General features: G+C 37.0%; 1 protein-coding gene across 3 annotated transcripts in view; it reads right to left on the reverse strand.

The window, feature by feature from the left end:
* Positions 1–15,146, reverse strand: part of LOC126215323 (uncharacterized) — a 209,218-nt gene that overhangs the window by 8,416 nt on the left and 185,656 nt on the right. The window lies entirely within an intron of this gene.

Below are 15,146 nucleotides of genomic sequence, written 5' to 3' on the forward strand. Positions count from 1 at the left end.
AGTATTGCACAATTTTTGTCCTAAAGCCATTGACATTTTGCTGTCAGTAGACAGTTGTGTGTGCACTGTGTTTTGTTGTAAATAGCACATTTTTTGCAATTTAAGTTTCATTTTAGTGTTTTTCTCTTGTTTATGTATCATTGCTGCAGTATTATTCTGCAGTACTGGGCTAAAAAGAATTCTTTATTGGTTGCCCCAGGACATATACGCCCTGTATTATTGTGAAAAGAATGACGAAGATCAATTAGAAGCCATTAGGCATATTATTGGACCTGACATATCAAGACTGAATACCCCAGATTAAAGTACAGGAAATTTTTGCCATCGATACTGGAACTGTTATTTAAGAAGAGTGGTTTATTTGTGAACTAAAAGGATAATTATTTCTAGTATGCCGAGGAGAATAACGTAACAAAATTCAACAACCAGAATGTAACAGAGATTTAGTTGGCTACAACAGATTTCATTTTCTATAAGCAATGTGCATGGTCAACCATATCATTCCATTTCTATGGCAGGGGTATTATCAATATTTTTTTGATAAAATGATTAACTCTCAGAGAACAGGATACTGTTCTGGCTATGATAGGGCAGTAGTGGACATGTTAAAATATCCCTTTATTTTGCTTTGATTACTGTATAGTTTTGAATCTGAAGCAATTTTCTATCATCTGCATAGTATAATCAATCAAAATGTTGCTCTACATAGTCAGGTGGGTTCAGTTCTGTCCTAGATATACTTGGTGTTATGGCCTTGTTCTTGAGTTCAGCCAACCCAACATTTTTAATATTGTGTGACTGACAAAATGTACAAAATCCAAGGAGGAGCAATAACAATGAAAAACCAAGAAAGGAAATGCTCGTATTAGAATGAATCTTTCGGTCCTCCTGATGAATCTATACACTGAAGCAGCAATGATGGAAATAAAAAGAAGGTTCACGAGTAGGATTAAAACTGCATATCAATTAATAGATTCAAGGATGAGATTACTTCCTCCCAGTGAAAGTGAAGAAAAATTATATGACTTGTTTAACAGAATGAACAGTCTAAATGCATGTGCACATGATGCCTCTTTCCCCGTGTGAAATCGCAGATGCACGGGAATAAAACGGCATGCACAACAATTAGCGGAAAGAATGGGTTTTCTCATGTCCAACACGATGCCTCATTGTGCAAGCAGTCTGACATGGATCACCTTCTTTGCTTGGGAGCTTGTGCTATGTTTATTGTGATGAAAAGGTGACAAGAAGAAAACGCAAAAGTGCCTGTAGGTAAAAAAGTATTTCAATGACAGAGGTATGAAAAATATAATGTGAAAATGTTGTGTCTGCAAACTTCAAAAGGAGGTCACAGAGAGATTCTACATTTTCTGCTTGCGAAACAGCAGTGATAAGGCTGGCAACAACATTTTGTCAGCCAGAAATCGGTGACTTATACAGCAGTCAAATATTTAATTCACATTTCAAAGCAAAGCATTCCACTGATTATTCCTGGAACCAAGCAATACTTCAGGTAGGTTCTTAGTCATTATGTGAAGGTTAATTAATTTTCAATGTATCATTTGTCTTATTTTATAAAAAATTGTTTACACAACTTTAATCATGAAATATTATGTGTAGATCAACATCCTCAGACCCAGTAAGTTTGGGAATTTCATAGATGCCAGAATCCATTAGAACAGTCATAGTGATTTCCAATTTTGTATTATTATTATTATTATTTTGTGTCCTTTATTTCGATTTCTAATAGTCTGTCGAAGAGCTACACCCAGTTCTTTTGTTCAGATGTCAGGCTCCTCAGCGGTATTGCCAATAAATTGCCATAGCATAAATATTTGTGCACAGTTTTCATACACACTTTTCATAAATTTCTTCCTTATTCTTCTCTGCTTTCCGACTTCGAAAGTTATGGTATCTTATTTTTTACAGTAATACTGTTGGAGACTTTTTATGTAATGCTTGATGCTCACAGCACCACATCTCAAATTTTTAGATGCAGCATTCCATATGACTTTTCTTTGCCTGTAATTACAGGGTGTATATGTGGACAAGAAAAAAAAATTCTTGGATTTTTCCTTGATGACCCGGTTAAGAATACACTTTTTCCCTGGGTGAAATTCACTTTTTCCATGTTAAGAAACAGAATACTTTCTCTCAGAACCACAAAACTTTTCGATCCTTTGAATGATTAAGGTTTTATACACCGGCGTAGAACTTTCCCGCACTTTAGAAAATGAACAAGCCACCCCGCAAAAAAAGAAACACGCATTCTGGAAAGATCTTTGATGTGCAGCAGCATGTACGCTGCATATTTTCGTACTGCGAAAGTATATATTTGAATTCCACCAAAAACAGCACGTTGGTTTTCGAAGCATTGAAATCGAGATTGCGATGCATTTTAGTAAGTCAATCACAGCTGATGTCATGTGATCTCACCAGCCGATGATAGCAGATATTCAGAGCATATGACATGTGACTGTTCAGTAGCGTGCACACATAAATAGGCAAAGTTAATGGTTTAAACTAATACACATAGTGTAGCTACAAGAGAAGTTAAGCTTTCACATATAATATTGGTCTTTCTGCAAGTGTTACACTTTAATATAGGTACATCGCACAAATTTTAAATTATACATAAATGTCTGCGTTCGAAATTCTTCTAAGTGGTTGGCCCTCAGTGTGTTAAGTTTTAAATGAGAATCAAACGCTCTGTGATTTCAGAAATTCACATTTGCACACTTAACATAATTCATCTTGCATAAAATGAAATTTACTTTGAAAATAACGCTCTTCAACCACCATTCGAAATATTTTCCTGTGACCTGTTACACTTTGTTTCAGCAGTTGTCGGAGAGCGACAGAAAACGACCTTACTGCACGTGCACAGCTACGATGACATAGGAAGCCCACATATAACTTTAAGAGATCTCGCATAATGTCGTAAACAAAACAGAACATCAGAGGGCACTCCAAGAGGATCAGAATTCCACAAGACAGACTAAAATGCATAATTCGCCTCAAACTGCACATTTGTATATCCAGATTCACAAAAAAGTATGCCCCAACCTGATATTAAGCTTTTCAGTGTGGTTTTCAGGCTGCAAATTTTCTTGGAGTACCACTACTGTATTCTCATGTTTGATTCTTTATTATGGCATAATGCCTTGCGTACCAGGAGATAAAAACGGGCACTTGTAATTCAGCAAACAGTTGACACTAACCAATACTGTGGAATGAAACACTTCATTTCAAATAAATTTATTGCCTCTGCAGAAACGATTAACAAAAGCCAAATTTCTTTAGCAAATCAACAAAAATAACTCAGTGTTGTGCTTGACTGCCAAAAACCTGGAAATAAAATCAAATCAGGAAACTAAAACTAATGAAATATTTTAACCTTCCATAAGTATGTGAATGTATTTTAATTCACTTGCTAACTCTCACAGATATCCATTTTGTCTTCATTTAACATGAGAGTTATAAACAAAGAAGAAACAGAGAAACCACTAAACCTAAACACGGGTCACGTGGAGACTATCTTGTGGAAACTACCGCCCTCTCCACGGCAACTTAGACAGCTCTGCGCATGCGTGAATTTGGCAGCTTTGGCTCGCCAGGAGAATTTTTCTGACTAGTGTCTGGCTGCTTGTTGCTACTGCTGATACAGCTAACAACCGTACTTCAAGTACCCATAAGCAGGAGCAGGTACTGCTCATACGTGACTCAACTGCACATGCGTGCAGGCCTGGTGGCAACTGCTCAAACGAACCTCATGTAAACCATTTGATGTCCGGTCATCCGAACCAGTTTGTTGTTATCAAGTATTGCATAGTCTTTGTCCTAAATCCTTTGGTACTTTTTGGTGTTGGCAGTCGCTTGTGTGTGCATTGAAACTTGAGGTTATTTTGGTTTTCTTTCTCTCGTTTAAGTTTTATTGCCGCAGTGTAATACTGCAGTAGCAGGCTAAAGCAAAATTCTTTGTTAGAGTATCAGTTCCTGCCAGTCAAAATTACAAAAATTTAACTGAAAACTAAAACAATGAATAATTCCCAGTTTTTCCAGTTTTCTCCCGGATGAAAAAATTCCTGAGTTTTCCCTCGATTTCCCAAGGTGTATCACCCTGAATTATCTATAAATTTAGCATGTTTCCTTTGGAGCCAGCAGACGTTACTGCACATAAACCACTTCACAGCATAACTTCAACACACTACATGAAACACACAAATAGCCCCAGCCGACTGTCATCTGCTAAAAAGATTCCCACAGAAATTGGGAAGCAATGCACTGTATGTACGGCCTCCATTTCCAGGAAATCACACACACACACACACACACACACACACACACACACACACATTCACATGTGTACTTGCGCTGTCGGAAACTTATGTGCATGTGCAAAGCTACAAGAAAAGGCATCGTGTGGATACACCTTCATGAATACAGAACATTGGCTGAATGTAAAACCGAAGGAAGATAAAAGTAATGAGGAGTAGAAGAAATGAGATTAGTGATAAGCTTAAGATCAACATTGGTGAGCATGAAGTGAAGAAGTTGTTCTACTTTGGAAGCGAAACAACACGGTGGACAAAGCATCCATGTAAAATATCTAGATATCTGTCAGATTCTGGTGGGACACAGCTGAGCACTACAATGGTGGTTGTTGCCTATACAAAACTTATCTCTGCAATAATTACACACACACACACTTTTGCAATCATTATGGAGTTAATTTTCTCAAAGTGTTTGTGACAGTCACTGGATTGCCCTACATCTGTCTGACCTTGCTCTCAGTGAGTGTTTTGCAGGTAAGATGAAACTCACAAGCAAGAGTCCTCATGGATGGACTCGACGTTTTGAAACCACCTATATGATGGTGTGGGAAAAGAAAAGTAGATATATATATAAAGTATATATATATATAAAGATGATGAGACTTACCAAACAAAAGCGCTGGCAGGTCGATAGACACACAAACAAACACAAATATACACACAAAATTCAAGCTTTCGCAACAAACTGTTGCCTCATCAGGAAAGAGGGGAAGGAGAGGGAAAGACGAAAGGATGTGGGTTTTAAGGGAGAGGATAAGGAGTCATTCCAATCCCGGGAGCGGAAAGACTTACCTTAGGGGGAAAAAAGGACAGGTATACACTCGCACACACACATGTATATTCATATCATAATTTGAACCCAACAATGACGTTTGTTATTGTCACTGTTACATTTCGAAGTCTTTTCTGTCGTCTTATTTCCTCCTTCTGTTTTTGCCAGTAGTTTCCCTTTGTATTCACCTTCTCTTTTTTACCGTACTCCACTATACAATTTTATCCCGCCGATATCTACTCAACAATACGTAATAATACGTAACCCACTTCCAAAACATAACCAAAAAAATTTTTTCTTCCGCTACTGCTAAAATCCACCGTTTCGAGTTCACAAACTTTTCCTTTCAGCTATTAAACAACCTTTTCGGCTAGTTTTAATAACTTTTGCTTTATTTCGATTTCCGTTTTTTCACATCACCGATCCTTTTTAGCCGCTTCCCACAGGTTTTAACGTCATTATTTCTCCACCAGACAATTGTTAGCCTCATTTCCATAATCTGCCACCACCATACCACTACTTTTAATACATCCTCACGTAGTTTTTTCGAAATTTTCCCGAATTTCTCCACCCTTTAACGTGTTTTGGCGGCAACACAACCACATAACTTTTATGCACATCGTTATCTACCTACACCATTTCACCACAGGATCAACATAACCCAGCTCCAACCAACCCCTTTTCGCCTCTTTTCACACCAGATCTCCATTTGCTTTCTACTTCACCCTTATCTCTCCCCACATATTTTTATATTCATTTTCATTTCAGCCTCATGTTACACTTTTGACCTTCTAGTACCATGTCACCCGCACAACACCCCCACAACGACCCCATTAAGTGGGATATGTGTGTGTGTGTGTGTGTGTGCGCGAGTGTATACCTGTCCTTTTTTCCCCCTAAGGTAAGTCTTTCCGCTCCCGGGATTGGAATGACTCCTTATCCTCTCCCTTAAAACCCACATCCTTTCGTCTTTCCCTCTCCTTCCCCTCTTTCCTGATGAGGCAACAGTTTGTTGCGAAAGCTTGAATTTTGTGTGTATATTTGTGTGTCTATCGACCTGCCAGCGCTTTTGTTTGGTAAGTCTCATCATCTTTATATATATATATATACTTACTTGTTGGGTCACTTGTCAATTCTGTGATGTTGTTGCTTTGGATGAAGTCTAATGTTTTGTTAATGTATTCCTGTTTGTTTATGACTACTATTGAATTACCTTTGTCACATTTTGTGATGATGGCATTTTCTTGTGTTAATTTATTTTGTAGTTTTATGTAGGTTTTTTCTTCGGGAGTCCTGGTGTTTTCTTTTATGGTGGTTTTGTTCTCTTTGATTATATTTCTTATTTCCTCAGCAACTAGTTCTCTTGTTAGGTTTGCATTAAATTCAGGTGTGTTTAGTGTTTCTTGTTGCTTTATGATGTTTTCAGTTTCTGTTATGATATTTTCTATTGTCCTATGTGACACCATTGTGTTAATGTTATGTTTGGGACCCTTTTCGAGTAGGCTGCTTTCTTGTTCAGATAATTTTATGTCTGTTAGATTAATCACTCTTTTGTGAAAGGTGTGTTGGCTGTATTGGTGGTGGGATTGGTGGGTGTTTGTGTGATTTAGCATTTTTGTGAGTTTCTTTTGTTGGATTGTCTGTTTTCTGCCTATTATGGTCTCAGTGTATGTTCTAATCCTGTATATTAGTTCGTCAAAAAATGGTGGGTATGTTATGTGATTAGCTAATTCTAAATGCAATCTGTATAATTCAATATTCAGAGTCTGCTTTTTGGAATGCAAAGACCGGATTTCTTGCTTTATCCACATGATTTCTGCCTTACGTTTTGTCTGCTGTGCTGCTGGTGACATGTTGTTTACAGTTATTTTTACATAGTTAGGTACAATTTTATATGCCAAACATAGTTTATTGAACTTAATGTTGAGTATGGTTTTATGAAGACTGATGGTTGTGTTCTGATATTTGTTGAAGAGCTGCGAAGGGAATACCTGGCTTGGTGTAGAAATAATCATCTTGTGGTGCAGTTCTTCTTGTTGTCTCCGTGCTTGCTAAGAAAATCTGTATATGTGGGCCAAACATGCAGGACCTTCAGAACCAGATATAATGAACACCTCAGAGCACTGAAAAGCAATAGCACACACTCAACATTTGCAGACCACCTGGTAGCACACAACCACCACCCAACAAACATTGAAACTGACCTTCACATCCTAAAAACTAGCAGCAGCCTATACCAAAAATTAACTATAGAAGAAAACTACCACATCCAAAAATCAATAGCCCAAGGAAAGAAAGTACTCAATGAATACACATCACTGTGCAACAAAACTCTCTTCGCCACAATAGAAGAACTATACAAGTAAAACACACACACACACACACACACACACACACACACAAATCCTCTCTCTTTTCTTTCTTTCTTTATTTCATTCTTTCAGTCTCTCTCTCTCTCTCTCTCTCTCTCTCTCTCTGCCCCAGTACTCATCACACACAAGCAAACCCACATAAACCACACACAACTAACACCAAATACAATTCAAACTCGCGCGCCTCAGCTAGCAGAACACGCTGCGAAACAAATGAACGCCACACAGCCACAACAACACGTAATGGCAGCGAAAACTCTGCTTATGTTTTGAGTATTCGAAAAACTGCATTACCACACGAACACAGGCAAAGAAGTAAGCCCATTTACTTCGCCAACAAAACAGGAAAACATACCACAACCTCAAAACTGTAAGTTACAGAAAGAAAACATGATAGTCTTATTTCCATTCGTAAATACATAGCAAATAGAAAATAAATTATGTTTTGCTGTTTGCAGATGACATGTTGTATATTGTGTAGCATAACAGCTACCAAAATAAGAGGACAATAATATAATGTAAGGTATGTTATTTTTCGCCAATGCCAATTAAGTTATAAATGCAAGTAAGTTACAGAAGACCCTGAGAAACATAGAAACAATTTTCACAGAAACACAGATTAAAAAAATGATACAGAAAAATCCCAAGGCCCCCACCCTAAAATCATTGCCTAAAGTTCACAAACCCGGAATACCCATACGTCCATTAATCAACTTCACCAAAGCACCAACATACCACTTAGCCAAACACACACACACTCTGCTACAGACAATATACAAATACACTGACAACAGAAGTCTAAAGAACTCAAGTGACTTAATAGAAAAAATAAAAAATGAAAACATACCAAACACAGCAACATTGGTTTCATTTGATATAATTTCAATGTACACACACATCCCAACAGAAGAAACCATCAACATAATAGAAAGAAACCTCCAACTGCAAGGAAACATACCCACAACACACATACAAGAAATATTAGCCATACTTAGGCTCATCACAGAACAGAACTACTTCACATTCAACAACAGATTTTACCTTCAACAAGATGGACTACCCATGGGATCCCCAATCAGTGGCCTCCTAGCTGACATTTTCCTCAACCAGATAGAAAAACAAATCTTTGACAAAATAGTAATACCAAAACAGTACAAAATAATATATTGGTACAGATACGTAGATGACATAATTTGCTTAATAGATGAACCACTGTCCCGCATAAAAGAACTTCATGATAACATAAACTCCATCCACCCACAAATACAATTCACCATAGAAACACAAACAGATGAAAAACTTAATTTCTTAGATCTCACTATACACAAGAGAAACAACAAACATGAATTCACAATCTACAGAAAACCCACACTCACCAGCACCATTATTCATAACCAATCCAATCACCCCATAACCCACAAAGAAGCCAGCTTCAGATATTTACTTCACAGGCTGAACAAAATACCCATGAATAAGCATGACTACACACAAGAACTGAACACAATAAAACAAATTGCACAGGAGAATGGATATGATGCAAAGAGAGTAGACAAAATAAACCACAAAATACAAAAACAAACAGCACATAACCATGAAACACACACACATACAAACACAACTCATCACACAACAAATCGGCAGACAGTAAGCAACAAATGGCACATAATGACTTACAACAACAAAGCCACACACAGGGTGGGTAATATACTAAAGAAACAAGGACTCAACATAGCATACAGAACCAACAACACAATACAGAGCAGACTTGGAAGAATTACCTCCAACACTGACAAATACAGCCAGTCTGGCATCTACCAACTTACCTGCAACTGCTGTCAATCTGTATATGTGGGCCAAACATGCAGGACCTTCAGAACCAGATATAATGAACACCTCAGAGCACTGAAAAGCAATAGCACACACTCAACATTTGCAGACCACCTGGTAGCACACAACCACCACCCAACAAACATTGAAACTGACCTTCACATCCTAAAAACTAGCAGCAGCCTATACCAAAAATTAACTATAGAAGAAAACTACCACATCCAAAAATCAATAGCCCAAGGAAAGAAAGTACTCAATGAATACACATCACTGTGCAACAAAACTCTCTTCGCCACAATAGAAGAACTATACAAGTAAAACACACACACACACACACACACACACACACAAATCCTCTCTCTTTTCTTTCTTTCTTTATTTCATTCTTTCAGTCTCTCTCTCTCTCTCTCTCTCTCTCTCTCTCTGCCCCAGTACTCATCACACACAAGCAAACCCACATAAACCACACACAACTAACACCAAATACAATTCAAACTCGCGCGCCTCAGCTAGCAGAACACGCTGCGAAACAAATGAACGCCACACAGCCACAACAACACGTAATGGCAGCGAAAACTCTGCTTATGTTTTGAGTATTCGAAAAACTGCATTACCACACGAACACAGGCAAAGAAGTAAGCCCATTTACTTCGCCAACAAAACAGGAAAACATACCACAACCTCAAAACTGTAAGTTACAGAAAGAAAACATGATAGTCTTATTTCCATTCGTAAATACATAGCAAATAGAAAATAAATTATGTTTTGCTGTTTGCAGATGACATGTTGTATATTGTGTAGCATAACAGCTACCAAAATAAGAGGACAATAATATAATGTAAGGTATGTTATTTTTCGCCAATGCCAATTAAGTTATAAATGCAACTTTCACATAATGTTGTAAACGACGAAAATGTTAATATGATAACAACAAATTTACAGTTAAAATAAAAATGAACCCACTGATGACAGCACAAAAGTGCTGAAACATGTATGGGTGAAACAAGAGAAAAAAGGTGTCTTGCAAAAGGCGGAACTTCTCATCCCATTTTCTTAGCAAGCACGGAGACAACAAGAACTGCACCACAAGATGATTTTATATATATATATATATATATATATATATATATATATATATATAATTAATAGAGGGAAACATTCCACGTGGGAAAAATATATCTTAAAGCAGCTGATATTGAACTAGAAACAGTTTGTTGCGAAAGCTTGAATTTTGTGTGTATGTTTGTATTTGTTTGTGTGTCCATCGACGTGCCAGCGCTTTCGTTTGGTAAGTCATAAGATATATATATATATATATATATATATATATATATATATATATAAACCAATACTAAACTTATGAAGGTGACAAATTATTTTGTTGAAACTGGTAAAGCAAAATAGGAATATATTTGCAACTGACAACTGAATTTTGCAGGCTGGTGTGGCCGCGCGGTTCTAGGCGCTTTAGTCTGGAACCGTGTGACCGCTACGGTCGCAGGTTCGAATCCTGCCTCAGGCATGGATGTGTGTGATGTTCTACGGTTAGTTAGGTTTAAGTAGTTCTAATTTCTAGGGGACTGATGACCAGAGACTGTAGTGCTCAGAGCCATTTGCACAATTTTTGAACAACTGAATTTTATTGCAAAAAGAATATGTACTACAGCTGCTGAAATCTACAATTGGCATAATCCGTATCACTTCAGGCAGGGGGGGGTTACGTTCATAGTCTCAGATGTTATTGAATTTAGCATATGTTAAAATCCTTTTTTTTTTTTTTAATTTGTAAGATAATTGCTTTATGATTACAAAGAAATCCTCCATTTGGACTTATCTGTCAAAGTTCTTTTACTATAGCATTCTGAACTTTTTTATAATTTACGGAATTTTTTTTCAAAAATGCCAATCCATAAAATTTTGATTTTTTTCTGTTGATTAGTACCATATAAAGGAGAGCTTCCACTTTTAGGTTGAATACGTTTTACAATCAACTGAAATTTTTGCCATACATAAAACCTGTTTTATTACCACATTATCACATAACAGGCTCATAAAAAATCAAAACCTAGCCCCATTCAACATAATTTTAGTTTTGAAAGATGAGTACGAGACTCATTTTTCAAGCATTTTAAATGGCTCCAAAATGTATGTGAAAGGTCCAAAGTCTTAAAGGTTTCTATTTATACAACCTCTGTGCACTCTGTTTTGTATGGAAATTAGCCAGTCATCTTCCTTTGACATAGAGTGATGCCTTCCTGTTGAATTTGGTTACTGAAGAGGCTTCTAAGAAATCTGAGACCATGCAGTGAGTTCTGTGTTTTCGTGAGGAATTTGTCAGTTGACACAGTTGTGGTGTGTTTCGTGAAAAGGACTGTTTGAAATGTCTTCTGATTGGGGCCAAGTGAGAGTGAAGTGTGCTGACTATTTGCATATCCATAAAAGAGTGATATATAAGAGAAACAAAAAAGCAGACTTTGTTCAGGTTGGGAATACTTGTTCTCATTTGAAAACTGTTTCAAAGTGAAAATGTTTCCAGTGACAACTTTTTGTGTTCTAAATGTTTTGACATAACAACAACAATGATAGTATCTGAAAAAGGTGAAGCCTCCCATGGTGCAAATGATACAGATTCTGCATCAATAGAGGAAGAATTAAATACCCTGAATTAGTCAACTACATAAGTAGGTGTTAGTCCTGTTAAGAAACTGTGGTCAATGAAGTCAAGTCATAAGCTCTATGGATCAAGAAAGTGCAGAGAAATTACTAAAGCTATGGATGAATACACTACAGCAAAACTGACAACACTCTTTAAAGTAGAAATTCCATCCTCAAAAGAAAATGAACCAAAGCACTCTTGCACCTCTTGCCAGGAATTTTTCATAAATATCAATTCAGCTGTCGAATATTGTGCAGTGAAAAGGTGCAAGTTTTAACTAGTATTCCAGAGACATTTTCGAAGAAAACAATTTTGCACCACATTCCATCAGCATCAAAGTACATGGTAGACAAATCAAGACATGTGAGGTCTGTAAAAGGAGTCTTTGCAAGAACAGATCCTTATTAAGGTCATCCTGTAGAAGCAGCCCAAGTTCAAATAGTGCAGTCATTTTATCTGGAAGGTAAATGGGACTGTTCTCAACAGAGTGCCAACAAAAAGACACTATAATTGAAACAGTTGAAGCTCAAAAAGTCGTGAAAGTGAAGAGGTACACGACTCGCAGTATTAAAGAAATTTTCGCAATCTGTAAGAGCAACTATAGAACTTCACATATTGGAAGATCAAAATTTTATGCACTACGACCAAAGTGGGTAGTTCCACATCCACGTAATGTGCGAATTTTGAACTTTGTGTGGTAACTTTGAAGAACTTAGTGGAGCACATGACGTATAACACCTTAGTTGGGTGTGTGAAGTCATTATAGTCTGTGACATAAAACGTGAGACTTGTTTGTTTCAAGAATGTGGTGACTGCCCCGGAAAAGGAGGAGTGTCTTTACAGACACTTGGCCTGGAAGACGTAGCAGATAACTCTGCAGAAATTACATATGCGACATGGAAAGAAAATAAACTAATTGAGGAAACTGTTGCATCTGACAATTTCACTGATGAACTTAGTAAATAGTCAGTGAAAGCAGTAACACACCAGTAGCATCTGAAGAAATTGCAACACCACACTGCAGAAGTGAAAGGGCATGTACAGGCTGAAGAACAATGTTTAGCGCTTCACCGTGATTTTGCTGAGAACTGATTTGTAATCCTCCCACAAGAAGTAAAGGGTATAATTGGAGTAATGAACAGGTTTCATTTTTACAGCAGCGACATATTTTCAAAACAAGACCACAAGTATTGCAGTTGTAAGTGATGACACAGGACATGACTCAGCACAAGCTTTGCTAGCAATGTGCAAAACTCTTCAACTGCAAACAGGTGCAGAGAAGATCATCATTATTTCTGATGGTGCTCCTAGCCATTTTACAAATTGTTACCAGCTGTTTGAATTGAGTAAGTTGCTTGTGCCAACTAACTGGGTATACAGTGCTACTGGTCACGGGAAGAGGCCTTGTGATGGTGTAGAAGACCTGCTGAAGCACCATGCTACAAAACCTAATCTTTCCAGACCAAATATAGCTGCGATTCAGAATGCTGAGGATTTTACGAGAGTCGTGAAATCTTACATATCCACAGCCTTCATTCTTTTGTCCAAAGAGGAAATCAAGGAATTCTGTGAGCATAAAATAGAATAATGGTCCAAACAAATTACTCCTGTGGAAGGAATTCAGAAGGCACATTTTTGGACTCAATGTGATGGGCGAACTCATACTGCATGCACTTTAAAGAGCAAAAAAGAAGAAATTTTGTTGATTTGGTAAACACCTAAGAATCAGCTGGATAATATTCATATTCACAACGTGAGAAGGGGGACATATTTTTGTTAACTGACTGGCTAATTTCAGTACAAAACAGAGTGCACAGAAGTTGTATAAATTGAAAGTCTTTGGACCTTTCACATACATTTTGGAACCATTTAAAATGTTTGAAAAATGAGTCTCTTACTCATCTTTCAAAACTAAAATTATGTTAAATAAGGCTAGGTTTTAATTTTTATGAGCCTGTTATGTGATAATACAACAGGTTTTAAGTATGGCAAAAATTTCAATTGTTTATAAAATCTGTTCAACCTAAAAGTGGAAGTGATCGTTTTCAGGTAATGTAGAACTATATGGTATAAATCAACAGAAAAAAACATTTTTTTTTTGGGAGGGGGGGGGGGGAATCCGTAAGTTATAAAAAAGTTTAGAACGCTATAGGAAAAGGACTTTGACAGTAAGTACAAATGGAGGATTTCTTTGTAATCATAAAACAATTATCTCTCAAGTATTAAAAAAATAAATAAATAAATAAATAAATTTAAAAAAATCTAGCACTATTCCAGAGACACAGCATTTTAAAACGTTTTTCCAAAATTTGCATCTTCAAAATGGTATTCACAGTGTCATCTTTGGAGGGTTGTATCTCAGAGCAGAATTTTTTTTGGAGAAAACAAAATAGCACGTGTTCCTTACATAGTCCTGCATTTTAACTTATGCTAAATTCAATAACATCCGAGACCATGAAGGTAAGATTTTTTTCCTAGCCTGCCCGAGTTGATATTGACCATACCAGCTATGAATAAAATGACAGTCACTATAAAAAAATTGGGAAGAAATTGTAAGTATAAAAGATATCTAAATGTACATCAATATCAGTGGCTAGGGGATGTGCTAAGAATAATGAGAACAATGAGAAAAAGTACCTGTAAATATGAGAATCCAGCCTCCAACAAGAAGCACTAAATGCCAGTCGACTATCAGCCAAAGAATTCAAGAAGATTATGGTAAAAGTGTACTTCAGTTTAGCATGTTTGATGTCCCATGTCACTTCATGACATGTCTCTCCACCAGTTAAGTTATGTTCCACAGAGCACTTGAACCATTCTTTTATCGAAATTATGTGGAACTAGTCAGTTTACAATACAGTATACAAGTAAACACACACACACACACACACACACACACACACACACACACACACACACACTAATGTTAACATTAGAGATCATATTATTTTTAGTCCTACTCAAGCAACTACACTTAATATTTGTTTGCAACTAACTGTCAGGCACACTTGGTAATAATACCAAGAGGAGTGAATACAGCAGCCCACCCCCAACCATTCAGAATTGAGGCACTGCAGCATTCGTCTAAGTGCCCGCCAACTGCTCGATTCTTCTATCTTCCGTTGACCAGGGAATCATCTTCACTTCTTCCAGTATTTCTACTCCCCTCGCAATTGTCTGTATGG

Source organism: Schistocerca nitens, chromosome 12, assembly GCF_023898315.1.
Source record: "Schistocerca nitens isolate TAMUIC-IGC-003100 chromosome 12, iqSchNite1.1, whole genome shotgun sequence".
Classification (NCBI taxonomy): domain Eukaryota; kingdom Metazoa; phylum Arthropoda; class Insecta; order Orthoptera; family Acrididae; genus Schistocerca; species Schistocerca nitens.